We start from the raw sequence: 15,012 nt of genomic DNA, 5'->3' as shown, positions 1-15,012 counted from the left end.
GAAAGCTATTTATAACCATCAAAACAGAAAAGACACAGTTTGAACACAGTATGCCTGGTTTTAGTGATTTCACTAATTCTGCGTCCCTCTCAATGTCACTGTCTGTCTGTCAGAAACAAAACAGCTCAAAAGAAATTCCTAAAATGACGCAATATCACTGTATACCAAAAACTATCACACCCCGCCCACCTAAATATTATGACCGTTTTAAAAATGTCTCGTCTTACCTTTATTTTGCAGACGGAGCAACTGCGGTCTGCTGTTCAGATGTGATGCATGAGCTGCATGGCGAAGGAGGCTGTTGTCGATACCCGTACTGACACAGATCAGATATTATTCAGTAGCAGTCAGGACAGTCGCTCCTGCAGTGAGCTGCAATGGCAAGCCTGGCTTTCCAGTTGAGGAATTCACCTCTCAAAATGCAGGGGAATTTATCCAGATCCGGGGAAAAAATGCCAGTGCAAACAGTGAAAAGACCATTTTGCATGTCAGCAAGACAGCTTTAACATTACGACGATTTTAGGAGCAGCTACACACGCGCGCACCCACACAGACGCGCGCACACTGGCAGTTTGAGCTTTTGTATTTTTGGGGGTGTATATAAAGTGCGTAAAGGGAAATATTTCAGCATGCCTTCAGTTCGTTAATGCGTATGTAAACGAGTCCACACGAGTAAATGTCCCGATGCTCAGAAGGTAGGGAAATTCCAATGCATCCATTTAAAATGATACTGCACTGACGTGAAGCGTTCACTGGATTTTCGTTTGTGGCGCTCCAGCAGCCATTTTGTTGAAACTGACAACAGCGGCTCAAGCTCAAGTCTCAGTAGAGTAAAACAGGAAGTGCCCCCATTCCTCAGCGGCACGTCACGTGACTTCAACTAACAAACAATCCAACCCCTATGTTAAAATATCGCTCCGCCTTTATTGTTGCTATGACAACGAGGGTAGAGAAACTACCTCCTCCCTCCCCCAACAACACAAACTCATGTTAACCCAGCCATCCGATCCCTTATGTTTCTCTCATTTGATTAATTATTAATCGGGTTTTTTCAGCAATACCTAAACATATATAAAACCATAGTTGTTCTAGAGAGCTCTTGCATCCATTTTAGTTACAAGGTTTAACGTACCACATTAAATGTTTTTTTAGACATCGTTCCACCGGCAGGGGGCGCGATTTCAACAAACCACTACATCACTTGGCAATCATCTCTTAATAATGAGCTAACTTGTGTGGAAGAAATGTTATCCTTAAGATGTGTGTGACCATCATGGCAGTAAAAGAGCACACATAAACCTTATTCTAATATGGAATTGTATTGGAATGGTAAAGAGTGTTTGTACATACGTGACAGGAGGGCCTCCACTCAAGGATAAAATATGACATACAAATCTAAGAATGTTCCACGTATGGTTAAAAAAACCATCATTGGCCTAGAAAGATAACATTCTGGGAGGCAAGACTATAGAGGAGGAAGGATGCCCTCCCATCACAGTCACACTCTACAGCCACTCTGTGTGACATATGACTGAGCCTTTTCTTGCAAGAAAATAAACCTCATCAAGACCATTGGAAATGTTTGTCTCTTATTCAGTGATAGAATTGTGTTTGCCACCACACTTGTTAACTGAAAACTAAAAACAAATGAACAGACAATCATTCAAAATTATCCCTCACTGACAGAGAAGGTGGCTTTCAGACATTCCTGTTTTGGGGGGAAAATACCCTCTGGATTGACACATCTTGACTGGCATCAAAACCAAAACAATTACCGTTTTAAAATGAGGTGTGCTCCATAGTGATTTACAGAGTTTGATCGTTGTTGGTAAACAAACAAAATATGGTATGTGTATTATAGGCCTATATGTAATTTTGTATGAGATTTTCTGTATTTACACCACTTTAGTAATTATATTTAAATAGAGAACATGGACTGTTTTAACACATTTTGTCTGCAACAGTTGTTTTTACATCTCTGAAATGTTATTTGTCTGCTGAACTTATTTTAATCTTATTGAGATATATATTAACGCACCAGTGGGGCTCGACAGCCTTACTCAAACGGGTTGGTGCGTATGGTTGGGTTGTGAGATTGTGGTTAGGTCTCAGCAGCAGGAGGGATGTAGAGGTCAGTAAGCTGGGCTGAGTTGAGTGGGGGACGGAGGGGGGTGACTCTGGGACGCCAGAGTCACAGTCGAGCCCTCTTGAGGTGTCGTGGGCTAGTCGACGAAACACTGAGGACGGAAGGTGCCCACTTGAAGACCCTAGAGATGTCCCCTACTCGGCTCAATCCAGACGGTTGTCGTGCTGGTCCACTAGGGAGACCACACTGTAGTTGCAGCCGTCGTGTGTGCTGACGCGCCAAGTACACTGCAGCCGTTAACGCCGGACAGAAGGGGAGTCACACCACCATATGGAAAGAAGCGTAAATGGATGGAGAAGCATAGTTTACTGTAAAGCTACGTCTTAGTCTTGCTTATCTTGGCGAAAGCCGAGTACAAATCAGCGTGAAGTTTTAACATCTACTCTCGTGTAATGGAAATCATGCATTAAAGAAAGTTTCCTCACAGAAGCTGTGATTCCACAATTTGGGACACATGCCTAGTATTATCAAGTAAATGGCTTTCATAAGGCAACTACTCAACCTTCAAACTGAAATATAGGTTTAAAAGTGTAGGCATGTAAGTATATGGTCTCCACCCATGGGGGCCATTTTCACATTGCAACACTGATCCACATTCCAGCTTACAGCTTTATCGCATAGACTGGGAAAGACAAATATGATCAGAGAGCTGGCCAAACATTTCGCTGAGCAATGAGCCAAAACCCGATCTCACTAAGGACTCATCTTTCTCGCTCTCATTAGCGTTCATCCACCCAATGACAGCCGGAGCACTTCTGTTGGCCAGATTAATCTGAGAGGATGGCTGGGTCGCTTGAGGTATAGTTAAAAGACAAGGGCTCCCCGATAAAGACGTGCTGACAGACCTTCAAGGGGCCAATTAAATAACAATCCGCCCTAATGTCATCTGCATATGGATTACGGCTGAGATATGTAATGCGGTGGCAGAGGAGAAACATGATTACTGAGTGTGTTTAATGATGAAGTATGTATATATGGCATAAAAGATCAGCTTGGCAGGGAGGGCTAATCACAGCTTATGGCAATTAATCTCGCTTGTCGTGATAATTCAGATTCATTATTCACCGCGTCACCTCTTCAGCACAGGAGCAACATCAGAGTTGCAAAGGAGGCAACTCAGACTTCACCCAGGCACTGAAAAGTCATGTCTTGTGGGAGCAACTTAAGACAATAATATAATTACTTTTAGCGTGCACATGCATCGGGAATGTGTGTTGATTTACAGACCAATGTTCAGGTTGCCACAGTTATGGGCAGGGCAGATTTTTGAGTTTTATGAATTTCCCTTGAGATCATTTAATGCTGGCAGGAGATGGAGCAGGATCAGGCTTCGCATGCTGCATCAAAAATTACAATGTCCAAGTGAAATGTTGAAATTAGAGCATTCTAGCTGTCACATTCAAAGAAGAATATTGTTAAATTGTGTTCAAAGAAGCCAGATAAATTATACAAAACAGTGGTAACAAGCCCTTTATTAAGTTATTAACCATAATCAGGTTAATATGGAATAACAGGGTTAGTATTATTCATATTATAGTATTTATTAATATTTTGAATAGACTTTATTTTTAATGTTTTCAGTTTTCATTTTTATTTTTAATAATTGTGTTGTGCTTTTGTCATTTTTATTATTTAATTTAATTTATTTTTATTAAAATTTTAGTTTTTAGTAATTTTAGCAATTTTAGCACTTCATTCTAAAAAATTTGAAATGTTGTCAACTAAATGAAATAAGTTTAAGTTTTCCATCTAACATTTATATTTTATTTAATTTCAGCTTTGTTTAAGTTTTTCGTTTTAAATAACAACACTAATTTGTATTGCAATTTGAATTCAAAAAGTTCACATCTTTTGCACCTGTTTTTTCCTTCTTAATTTAAATATGTCCAATAAAAGTTCAGAATTTGCAGCTCTGTTTAGCTGTTTACATCTATTATGTATAATTAATAGATAAAATACATATTATACATAAATAATAATACAATATATAGTTATAAAGTGATAATATAATTATTAAAATGATAATTATATTATTAAAGATTTTAAAGATTTAAGTCCATTAAGGCCTGTCCATAACTGTCCAGCTACCAAAAAATCCATCTCAGTTCTTCAGCAGCTCATATGCTGATGTTTATTTTAGATACATCAGCACTGGTTAGCTTTACTTGTGTTATAATCACGCACGCTTGTTGAACAAGCATTAGACCTTTGTGGTCTCCATGGCATTAGGGGAGCAGCGTAGAAAGGTTAATCAGATTTACAACACACATAACCATAATTGGCTTCTTTTATAGATTCAAATGAGCAATTAACTACAAGCCGCATGTGTTGCACTTTCATTGGAAACCTGAGAATGTGCTGCCATAATAGTTTTGTGAAGAAGCCACAGAGGCAATCAGAGCTTCCTCTGAAGCCTGCGAAGACTCACCCATGGCTATTTGGAATACTTCATTCTGATTGCTCCATAGCATTCAGCATTTTCATATATGGCAATGGTATTTATCAGACAGGTCATACACTGTACTTGTGCTACTTTCAAGTATAAAACCACAATGTCATGCTCTGCAGATCAATACATGTTCTAAAATTAAACTCTAAGCTGCATTAAGTTTCTCTAAAAGAAAAAAATGCATCAGTACTCAAAACAAATCCGTTCATCTTAACTAAAATTTGGTCCTAGACCATAAATGACAGAAACAAACCCTGTGGTCACATTCGTCAATAAAACGATGAAGAGCTCTGGCCAATAGCACATGGTAGGGAAAAGACCTCAGCCATGCACTGACATGAGCTGTAGTGACAGCTGTCATGCTTTGTTTATGATACATACATGTGTCAAGGAAAACTTCATTCAGATACATAGCTCAATCAGATACTGTTGCCATGGGAGTCTGCAATAAGAGCATGTTGACAGAAATCAGCACAAGCTTTCAGGAAGGAAACAGTCCACAAAGAGAGCAAAGATTAACCACAATAGCTCTTCAAACATAAAGTGAACCACAGTGAAAAGAAATCTTTGAATGCATTTTGTTGATGGAGCCTTTGCTCAGCAATGGGAACAATTGGTTCTTTTGATTTTATAATTCCTCATCCTATCTTCACCATTATCTCTTATTCAGTTGTTTTTATGTACAACAGAGTATGAGATCTTTGAGCTCAAAAAGCAGACGATAAACAGAGAAAGAGCATGACCTTAGCTCTTCCTGGTCAATACTCTGTCTGATAGTAAAAGGGGAGGGGGCATTTCTTATTCATTACACTTTATTGATGGAGATAGATGGAGGATAGTGCGTATATGTGTAATGTGATGCAGAGCGAGGTATGCTGATGGGATAAACAGTGGGGTCCAAAAGAGTGCAATAGTTTTCTAATTAAATGCAACATATCATAAAATTTTTTTTACAATATTGAAATTACAATATTTAGCATAACAATGAGAGCGAAACGTTTATTTGGTTTGTTCCTCTTTTGCTTTCAAGTTAAATTTCAAGTTAAAAATTTCAGAATTTCAAGTTAAAAGCTGATGATCATGTTCTCGATCAAGATTTGAAAATCATATTAAAAAGCATCTTGAGCTTCAATGGACGCAAAAACATCTGATCGTCTCTACAAAGAGTCACATAAACAATGTCACAAATTTTGATTTGTGACCTAGTAATATTGGAGTAACTTAAAATAGTGAGGCGTGTCCAGCTGTATTCAATAACGACATTTCAGTTGAGTATATAATCAAGTAGTATACCGCAGCAGCGGACGCGGCAGGCCTCATGTGAAGCCCTTGTAAGGGGTGTACAGTCAAAGACCCAGAACCAGATATGAAGAATGAAGACCCGGAGTCAGAATTATAAAAAATTAAAGAAAAGTTTTACTGAAGATAGTTTGCATTTTCATCAGCAGAAGTCAGCTTCAAGACTCACACAGGAGTTCGTAGGCCGCCCCGCTTACAGTTACAAAGATCACAGCAGTTATACCATTTCCAAGGTCTAAGCTACGTCATTGCTTACAGGTTGAATAATTCTCATTGGCTAAGAAACATTAAGAGCCTAAACAATTTAACACATGTGAGGAGATAGTGGTGCCTATCGCCATTAGTCAAGATAGTTGTCGTCCACTCATTAGATTTAGGTCTGTGGTGGCCTCGCAGGTTAGAGAAGGGCGCCGGGGTGTCTGGTCCGAACGTCCAGAACCTACATAGAATGTCATACGCACACACACACAAATAACAGACACTAGCAAATAACAGCTCCCATCAAGGCTGAAGAGAGTCTGAGCTCCTTATTATCAGTTAAGTATACCAAAACATAATGCTAAAACATTCACTCGTTTGGGAGAAAAACAGATCACTGACCTTTACTCCCAAGGAAGGAAATACACTGGAAAGAATACATTTTAATACAACAATTAAAGTTTGATAGTAACGCTCAATATAGCTTGACCATATGTCCAGCGAAGAATCATATGTGCCCACGCTGCCTTTAGGACCCTCTAACCTTTCTACTGATCCCAGAGAAAGAGACAAACGGCCTTGTGGGTTACGTGGCCTTCGTGTCCTGCGTGTACTACGTGCAATCTCAAAGTAAGATTGGAATGCACCTAAAAGAAACTGGTTACTTGCATCCATGCATTTAAGAAAATATAATTTCACAAGCACAAGAATATAAAAATTATTATGTGATAATGAATATATTTGATTATTGATTTTTATAAAGGAAGTATATAACCATTCAAAATGATATATGATTATATATGTATTTGAAAAGGCAAGGGATTTTGACCAACCCTTCACCCTGATCGTTTAAAGACCGAAGACTATAGCGACTCTACCTGCGCGACTCTACCGAGCAAGGACACCGACAAGGCACTTGAGTATTTTCGTGTTTTTTCCTTCCTCTTCTACACAATTTGTTCTCATCTTTCTTCACTATGTGCTTTTTCGGCAACACTTGATCCATTAATACTAACAATTTCTTTTCTTTTTTCTTTTCTTCTCTTCTCTTCTCTTCTCTTCTCTTCTCTTCTCTTCTCTTCTACTCTATATCTATCTATCTATCTATCTATCTATCTATCTATCTATCTATCTATCTATCTATCTATCTATCTATCTATCTATCTATCTATCTATCTATCTATCTATCTATCTATCTATCTATATATATAAACTGTGTTAGACTAAACTGGGAAGGGTCATAGCACTTACATATTATTGTCCTATTGTTAGTTTAATTGCTTCTATTGCTCTCCTCAACTGTAAGTTGCTTTGGATAAAAGCGTCTGCTAAAATGATTAAATGTAAATGTAAAATGATAGTGTTTATCTGTTCATTTGCAGGTTAAAATTATTTATTTAATTATTTCCAGGTTTACATTATTTACATAATTTCAGGTTAGTATATGTTCATAATATTTAATGTTACGTTTCATTTTAGAAAATGAACAGACCATTTTCTGTTATTTGATAAATAAATACTATTTCTAGTGAAGTCCCACAGGGTTTAGTTTTAGGACCTTTGCTCTTTTCATGGTACCTTTATTACGCTTATGATACATTTTCATAACAAGTTTCTAGTGACTTAGAAGTACTTTTCTTCATTTTACATAATTACTTTGTTTACAATTTTTCACAATTTTAAAAACATTTAAAAACATTGTATTTATTTCCAGACTTTGAATCCCATGTGGAATTTTGAACCCCACTTTATCTGATCTAAAGTGATATTTAAAGTGATATCTAAAAATATTTCAAATAGATTTTTAGTGGTTGTGGGCCATAGGAAGCTTGTGTAATTATTGTGGTAAATAAATAAATGAATCAATAAAGACACTAAATCAGTAACAAAGGCTAATATAAAACAACTTGCCGATATATAAACACACTTACATAGATATTCACAGAGAGAAGCAGAGCACTAGATGTAGGTTAGTAATGAGCATGCCACAGTTGAAAGCCTACAGCTCCCTTTTCCCCTTCCCCCATCCCACAGCATCACAGTGATGAATGCATCCCTCCGGTCAATGCCCCCCAAGGTCAAAGGAACAGAGTAGTGGAGTAGAGCCTCTGCACTGTGCGACATGCTCCCAACCCACTCAGGTAACAACAGCATAACTCACTCTTACAGACAAATATCAGGCTCACACCTCCCACCTCAATTTAATCTGAAATGTAATCACAGTGGTAATTTGCTCAAACTGGAGTGGAGTATAGTAAACATATACAGAAGACCCAAAAGTCTGAGATTACAGATGTCTGGGATGTTTTCATATAAACCTCGAAATGAACAGAAAGTTGTAGGGAATTAGATATTTTAATACCAATAAATGTTATAATGTAAAATTAACAAAATGACAGTCCTTTTATATTTATCCGATGTAAATACATAAGTCACAATGTTAAGTCACAAATATTATTTAATACTGAATCAACCTAAATATTTTACATTACACCATTAAAAACAAAATTTAAGGCTAAGATGAGTTCATTAAGGTAACAACTGCATAATAACATATCACCAATGGCCATTAAAAAAAAAAAACTAAAATCAATCAGCCAGTGCTATGTAGGCAACATGCAAGCAAAAGAACACACTCAAAGGCACATTGGTATGCAAGCGTGCAAAAAAGACTACCAATTTGATCATTAATGAGAGCAGTGGAAACAATATCTAATGCAATCTGACAGCAATCTGAATGAAAACAAGCTTGTCAGCCCACGTCATTAGCAGTTTCCATATGCCATGCTGTATTGTTCTCAGACCTTCTGCAGCCTTATTACAGAGGTCTGCCATTCAAAAGCATTCCACGCATGTCACAGACTGCAGGCCAAGCAATCTCACATGCCATACAGCAGAGTGACACTACATTTATTAAACTTCTCCACTGGGCACACAAGAGGACACAAACACTCTCTCTCTCTCTTCAAAGCCAGTGGCCAGGGAAATGGAACCGGGGGAGGGGTGATAGGAATCTGATTTCCCATTTGAAAAACCAAAGGTAAAATTGTCTGACCTTGACTTATGGAAGTGGAGGAGGGTGGGATGGATGGGAGGAGAAAGGGGAAGGCTGGCAAGAGAACAGAAGTGTATATTAATGAGCTGAAAACAGGAGCACAATAGCATGACTGACTGTGATGGGAAGAAAATGGGCCAGGCAGGAAACAACGGTTAATGCTACCCTGGTCTTGTGCTCCAACAAACAGCAAGGATTCGCAATCATTCTCCTCAGTGGTATCACCATTTAAATGAACCTTATACTTCCGTTCTGGGGGATTGAATTTAACTCTTTATATATGCTTGTCATAAATCTGACGGTTCGTGATTGTCACAAACAACATTCCTGTCAGTAGCAGCTTAATCAAAGTCAGTTTGCTTTGTGCTGCTGTATTCTTTTCCAAACCGCTGTTGACGGATGTTGCATTCTGTTTGTTATCGGTTGCATAATTAGTTGACTGATATGGAAACTATTCAAACTAACAAAGGCAGGGCTGTAGGAACCATATTGAGTTCATAGACTTCAGACTTTGAGAGGCTTGAGCGGATCCAAACAGTACAGTGTACAAATACAGTATTTCAGCATTTAAAACCTGCTTTATTAACCAGCTGAAATTCAGTTTAACATGCAGGGACTAAATGTGCTGAAATAGTCCTGCACTGCATTTACACTATCGTTTGAAAATTTGGTGTCTTTCTTTTTTTAAAGAAATAAATACTTTTATTCAGCAAGGCCACATTAATTTGATCAAAAGTGACAGTAACTCATTTATAATGTTACAAAAGATTTATATTTCAATTAAATGCTGTTTTGTTGAAATTTCCATTCAAAGAATCCTGAGAGAAAAAAGCAGCACAACATTTTCAACATCAATAGTAAATAATGTTTATTGAGTATCAAATCATCAAATTCGAATGATTTCTGAAGGATCATGACACTGCGACTGGAGTAACTGTGCTGAAAATTCAGCTTTGTCATCACAGGAATAAATTACATTTTAAAATATACTAAAATAGAAAGTTATTTTTCATCAGAACAATATTTCAGAATATTAGTCTTTTACTGTATTTAAAAAAAAATCGAATAAATGCAACCTATAAGCATTAAAGACTTATTTAAAAAATATAACAGATAGTGTAAATAAAACAACTCTTTTTGGTGTAAACACAACTCCTTTCTTTGCAAATTGGGCTCGCTATTGCAAAAACTCATCACTACTTGACTGATGCAATTACTATTAAAAACACCAAAATCAGGTGCTAAACAGTTTTAAGTATTTTACATTTTATATTGAACATAGGAACAATAATTCATTTAATCAAGGAGAAGACCATTATAATCGAGCATACCGTCATGCGCACTTTCTCTAATAAAGAGCTAAATCAGGTGTCTGAACCACAGTGGTAGAGTGATACTGTACAGCCCCAGTGAAGTCTGCCAGATTGTGGTAGTCTGCTATATCTTCCACAATGCTGTCAGAGAATACAGTTTATTCCTAGTGAATTCCTTGCAATATAATCAGTTACCCCATAATTGTATGAAAACAATAACCACATATCTTTGGACAGTTGCCTAGAGTCAGAGGCAAAAGGTCAACCTTTCAATAGACACTGATTCTGCAGAAGTATATGAATTCAGATTAACATTCGGAAATTATTCAGACTCACAGAAGCAACATCATTCGCTCATTCGCTGGGGTTAATCATGCCATCAGGTCTTCAGGCTATTTTAAACTGTCTGCGTTCAAACAGTAACAAGAAGGTGAGTGCACAGGAAAAGGAGATACAGTCATAAGCAGCAGATGATTGAGATTTACAGGGGGTTTACTTGACATCCATTAAGTGATAAGGAGTCATTTACATGACAGTTTTCACCTAAAAACTGAAAACTTTTTATGGTTTTGCCCGGTCATTTACAGGACATGAAAACGCAAACTTTGAAAATGGGTTTCAAAGTACAAGTGTGTGAAAATGGTGATGTCATGCGCATAAGTATTGCGTTCAGTCTATAGCCGCGTAGTGGTTCTTTACAAAGTGACGTCGCCAACTACTGGTCTGGCATGCATAATACAGTGTTTTTAGTAGTTTTCACGGATCCGTGTGAACGGCGATCGTTTTGACAACGTTGTCTGTACGCAAAAAATATAAAGGGAAAAACGTTTCTGTATCCTAAGAGATGAAGGAGAGCCAATTTTTTGAGGAGAGTGTTGTGAGAGCCACATCTATAATTAGCCTAATTAGCACATAAAGTACATGTGTTTGCAATAACGAGTGAAAATGACAGTGCTTAAATATGCCTGGTGCAGTGCTATACCAGCACAGACAGCACCTGCATGGTTCAACAGGAATGCGTGTACTTAGTAAATCAGGTTTTTGCCCTAAACTACCTCTCAAAAGTAGCAAAACTGTTGTGAACTCTCCCCACAAGTACAACCAGTGTAAAGGTCTTCTTCACTCGCTCTCACCCACTGTCCTTTTCTTCTCCCCTTTTCAAGATATAGCCTATATTTTACAGAGAGTAATGAATAATTCAAAGGGGTCCAGTGGGTCCACACCCCCTAGACGTGCTTTCTTACAATAATAAAAAAAAAAGTTTTATTGTCTATACTCTCCTTTAATACAAGTCTATTGGATTTTTGAAAACTTGTTTTTATGCCAGGGGAAAAAATCTAATCATCAGCCTAATCGTTTACATAAGTAATAGCAAACCTCTCCTTAACAGACCGCATGATTTGAGGTATCAATAATGTCTATAGCACAAAAAGGCGGAATAAACCGTTTAGCTTTGTCAAGTGCAGTTTAGCACCTTCGCAAACACCACTACTGACAAAAGCTAAGCTATCTAACTATCAAATCGTGAAAAGAGATTTTATTTGAATAAAATGAGAGAAAGACCCAGAACGAATCAATTTCCAGCATTATTGTTGTATGTGTGTTTGTACTGTATGTGTGTTCGGCTTGCTGCGTTGACCTGCAGAGATCTGCCAAATCAGCGCAGCATGTCTCTGACAAACACTCTGTTTTTCAGCCTCCTCCCAATGAGCCGTTACAGTGAGTTAGTCAAACATAAGGCAGAACAGCTCACGGCTGCAGTCTTCCTCTGAAAACAGACTGCCGACCTCCAGACACGCACACACAAACACCATTGCAGCAACTGTTAACTACTAAACCATTACTGCTACAAATCTCATTCTCACACCAGCTCGCATTTCCTTCCTACTAATTAACGATTCTCATAGAGTCCTTGAATCACAGAGTTTGAGGACTGTCACTTCAGTTTCAAATCATAGCACAGTCTGCAATTGAGAGGATGTTCTTGGCAGAACTAAAACAAATGACTTCCAGCTGTGGTGACCTAACATGCAGTGTACTTCATGATAATGTGTGTCTTTGGCATCAGAGCATTGGACTTCCAGTGAATCTATATCAGATGGTTTACCCAAAAATTAAAGTTCTATCATCACTTACCCTCATGTCGTTTCCAAACCTGAATGACTCTTTCTTCTGTGGAACACAAAAGAATATATAGAAACAAAATGTGGGATATAAAATGGAAAATATTTCAAATAACTGTTTTTGTGCATACAATGAAAGTAAAGGGGGTCCAAAAGCAAAATTGTATCAAATTGACTTTCATTGACAAAAACAGTTCTTTGAATTATCTTCCAAATAAGAAAGACATTGGAACAACAAGGTTGAGAAATTATGATTTTTGTTCTTTCTTCATTTTTAGCTAAACTAGGCTATTACTTTAAACTTAAAGCCCGGATTTAGCAATGTAACAAGTATCTGATTAAGCAGTTTGATGTATAATGGGAATTCTCGGTAAATTCCGCCGCATTGTCCTGTCCTTTGTTGTCTTTGCGGAATAAAATATACCCTTTGTGAGTCTGGTGCTTTCCACTTCATTCCCTGCAGCTGAACTGTTACATGTCATTAGTGTCTTGATGTAATAAACCACACATTTGTTACGTTTCACTGAGTCCAAACATCTCCAATAGACCTAAACTGTGTTCTTTGTTCTTTGGTAAGATAGAAATTATATGACAAAATGCCAGGTCACGACTCTTGTGTGTATGTGCTATTCAGCCAGGGGACACTTTAAGTCTAACAATTAGCAAACACGATTACATCTTCTCCAGATTCATTTTTCTATGTTAAATGCAGTTCAGCACAAAATGTCAAGCGCAGGGCTGTGCATTTCCTCTAATGAGTATTCAATGACTGCATAATTCAAATTGCATCGCAGGCACAGGACAGAATTTTAATGTGTGACGGCTTTTGGACTGTGGCATTTACAGTCTTGAGGTTGCTTTTTTCCTGCAGCCAGCAATGAGGAATAAGTGGATTGATTTCATACACAGAAATTAATGTATACCCCATTCAAATCATGCTGGAGAACATGATCATAAGGTTTAACACCATCTTATTGAGTTCATACAGCTCGAGTGCTGCTGTCATTAACCCAAAATGGGAATACTGAATGGTATGTTTGTGTGTTTGTTAAGAAAGCCAGTTTCAGTAGCAGATGTTGAGTCAGGAAACTGACGAGTGTCTGGTTGTCTAGCAACGAGGTGATGGAGATGAAGGTGGGAAGCAGAAAACTGAAATAGTGAAGTGACAGTTCAGAGATCAGCAGCTGATGAATCTTAATCTTTGAGCTCTCGATTGGCCTTTATCTGAGCTAATAATTCATTGCGAGTGGAAGGATTAGTCTTTTTATCAGACTTTACTTCCCTTCCTTTCTATATTCTCTTTCTTTCTCTCACTTTAATACTTATAGCCTGATAGTTACTCATTTTAATGTCTACTGTCCTCCCTCACATAATTTGTTTCTTTCCCTCTCTTACAGTAAATTTTAAATAAAATTTAGGGTGTCAGACAGTCCGTTGTGCTCTGCACAACGCTTCCTTTTACAGTCCTGTTACCCATGTACTTACTATGTATCTATTATAGTAACTATAATTACTGGGTAATAACTAGGTACTAACCCTGAACCTACCCCTAAACCTACCCCTAACCCATGTACTTACCTTATATTAGCCAGTACTTTCTAGGTAAGTACACTGTAAGTACACGTAAGTACTGTAGTGTAAAAGGAAGCGTTACCGACACACTCAGTTCAGTTCATAGAGTCTATCCTAACGAGCTGAGGATCTGAATCAGGTGTGTTAAATAAGGGAGACATACACAATATGCAGAGCAGTGGGTCCCGAGGACTGGAGTTGAGAACCACTGCCCTATATAAACATCAGCTATAACCATGCTTATCACAAATGAGCATACAACTGTATGTTTTCCATTCCTTGTGAGAGAAAATGTACATAAAGCGAGAAGTTTAAGTGTATGGGTAAAGTGCATGTATGTGCATTGAGGGAGGGCTAAGAGAGTGGCAAAAAAGTGTATGTCAAAGAGAGAGAGAGAGAGAGAGAGAGAGAGAGAGAGAGAGAGAGAGAGAGAGAGAGAGAGAGAGAGAGAGAGAGAGAGAGAGAGAGAGAGAGAGAGAGAGAGAGAGAGAAGAAAAATGCATTGAGCTGGAGTTTTGGCCATTGCTCTGGCCCTCAGTGCTTGTAGATACACTGTAAAAAATTATCGTGATTTTAACGGTAAAAATGCTACAGTGCAAAACTGTTAATTGGTTAACATAAAGTTTCCTTCCTATATACGGTAAATTCCTGTGATAGATCTAACGGTACATTTAATGTAATTTTACTGTAAAATACCGTTAAATTTACAGTTTTTGAAAGTGAAAAGAATTCCCTGCATGACACTTCACATTTGATTGATTTTTGTTAACTATGTTTCTTCTTAGTTTTCTTGGTTCTTTTCTAATCAGTTATGTACATTAAGGTTTTATGTTACATTTAATGTTGTTAAATTAAGG

At 37.7% G+C, this 15,012-nt stretch overlaps 1 protein-coding gene across 5 annotated transcripts in view; it reads right to left on the bottom strand.

Annotated features, from left to right (window-relative positions):
• The window catches only part of tnrc6c1 (trinucleotide repeat containing adaptor 6C1), a 55,447-nt gene extending 54,999 nt beyond the window's left edge, over nt 1–448 (bottom strand). For 3 of the 5 annotated variants that reach the window (XM_056255121.1, XM_056255122.1, XM_056255123.1), the window contains exon 1: nt 228–447. The gene's annotated coding sequence lies outside the window, so the exon portion shown is untranslated. Of the gene's footprint in view, nt 1–227 lie in introns of all 5 variants that reach the window. The other 2 variants (XM_056255119.1, XM_056255120.1) reach the window with 1 other exon arrangement.
• Nucleotides 449–15,012: the final 14,564 nt, after the last annotated feature.

The sequence above is a fragment of the Rhinichthys klamathensis genome, unplaced genomic scaffold (assembly GCF_029890125.1).
Source record: "Rhinichthys klamathensis goyatoka isolate OS25496 unplaced genomic scaffold, OSU_Roscu_1.1 h1tg000119l_1, whole genome shotgun sequence".
Classification (NCBI taxonomy): Eukaryota; Metazoa; Chordata; class Actinopteri; order Cypriniformes; family Leuciscidae; genus Rhinichthys; species Rhinichthys klamathensis.
This window is presented reverse-complemented; position numbering and strand designations above follow the sequence as displayed.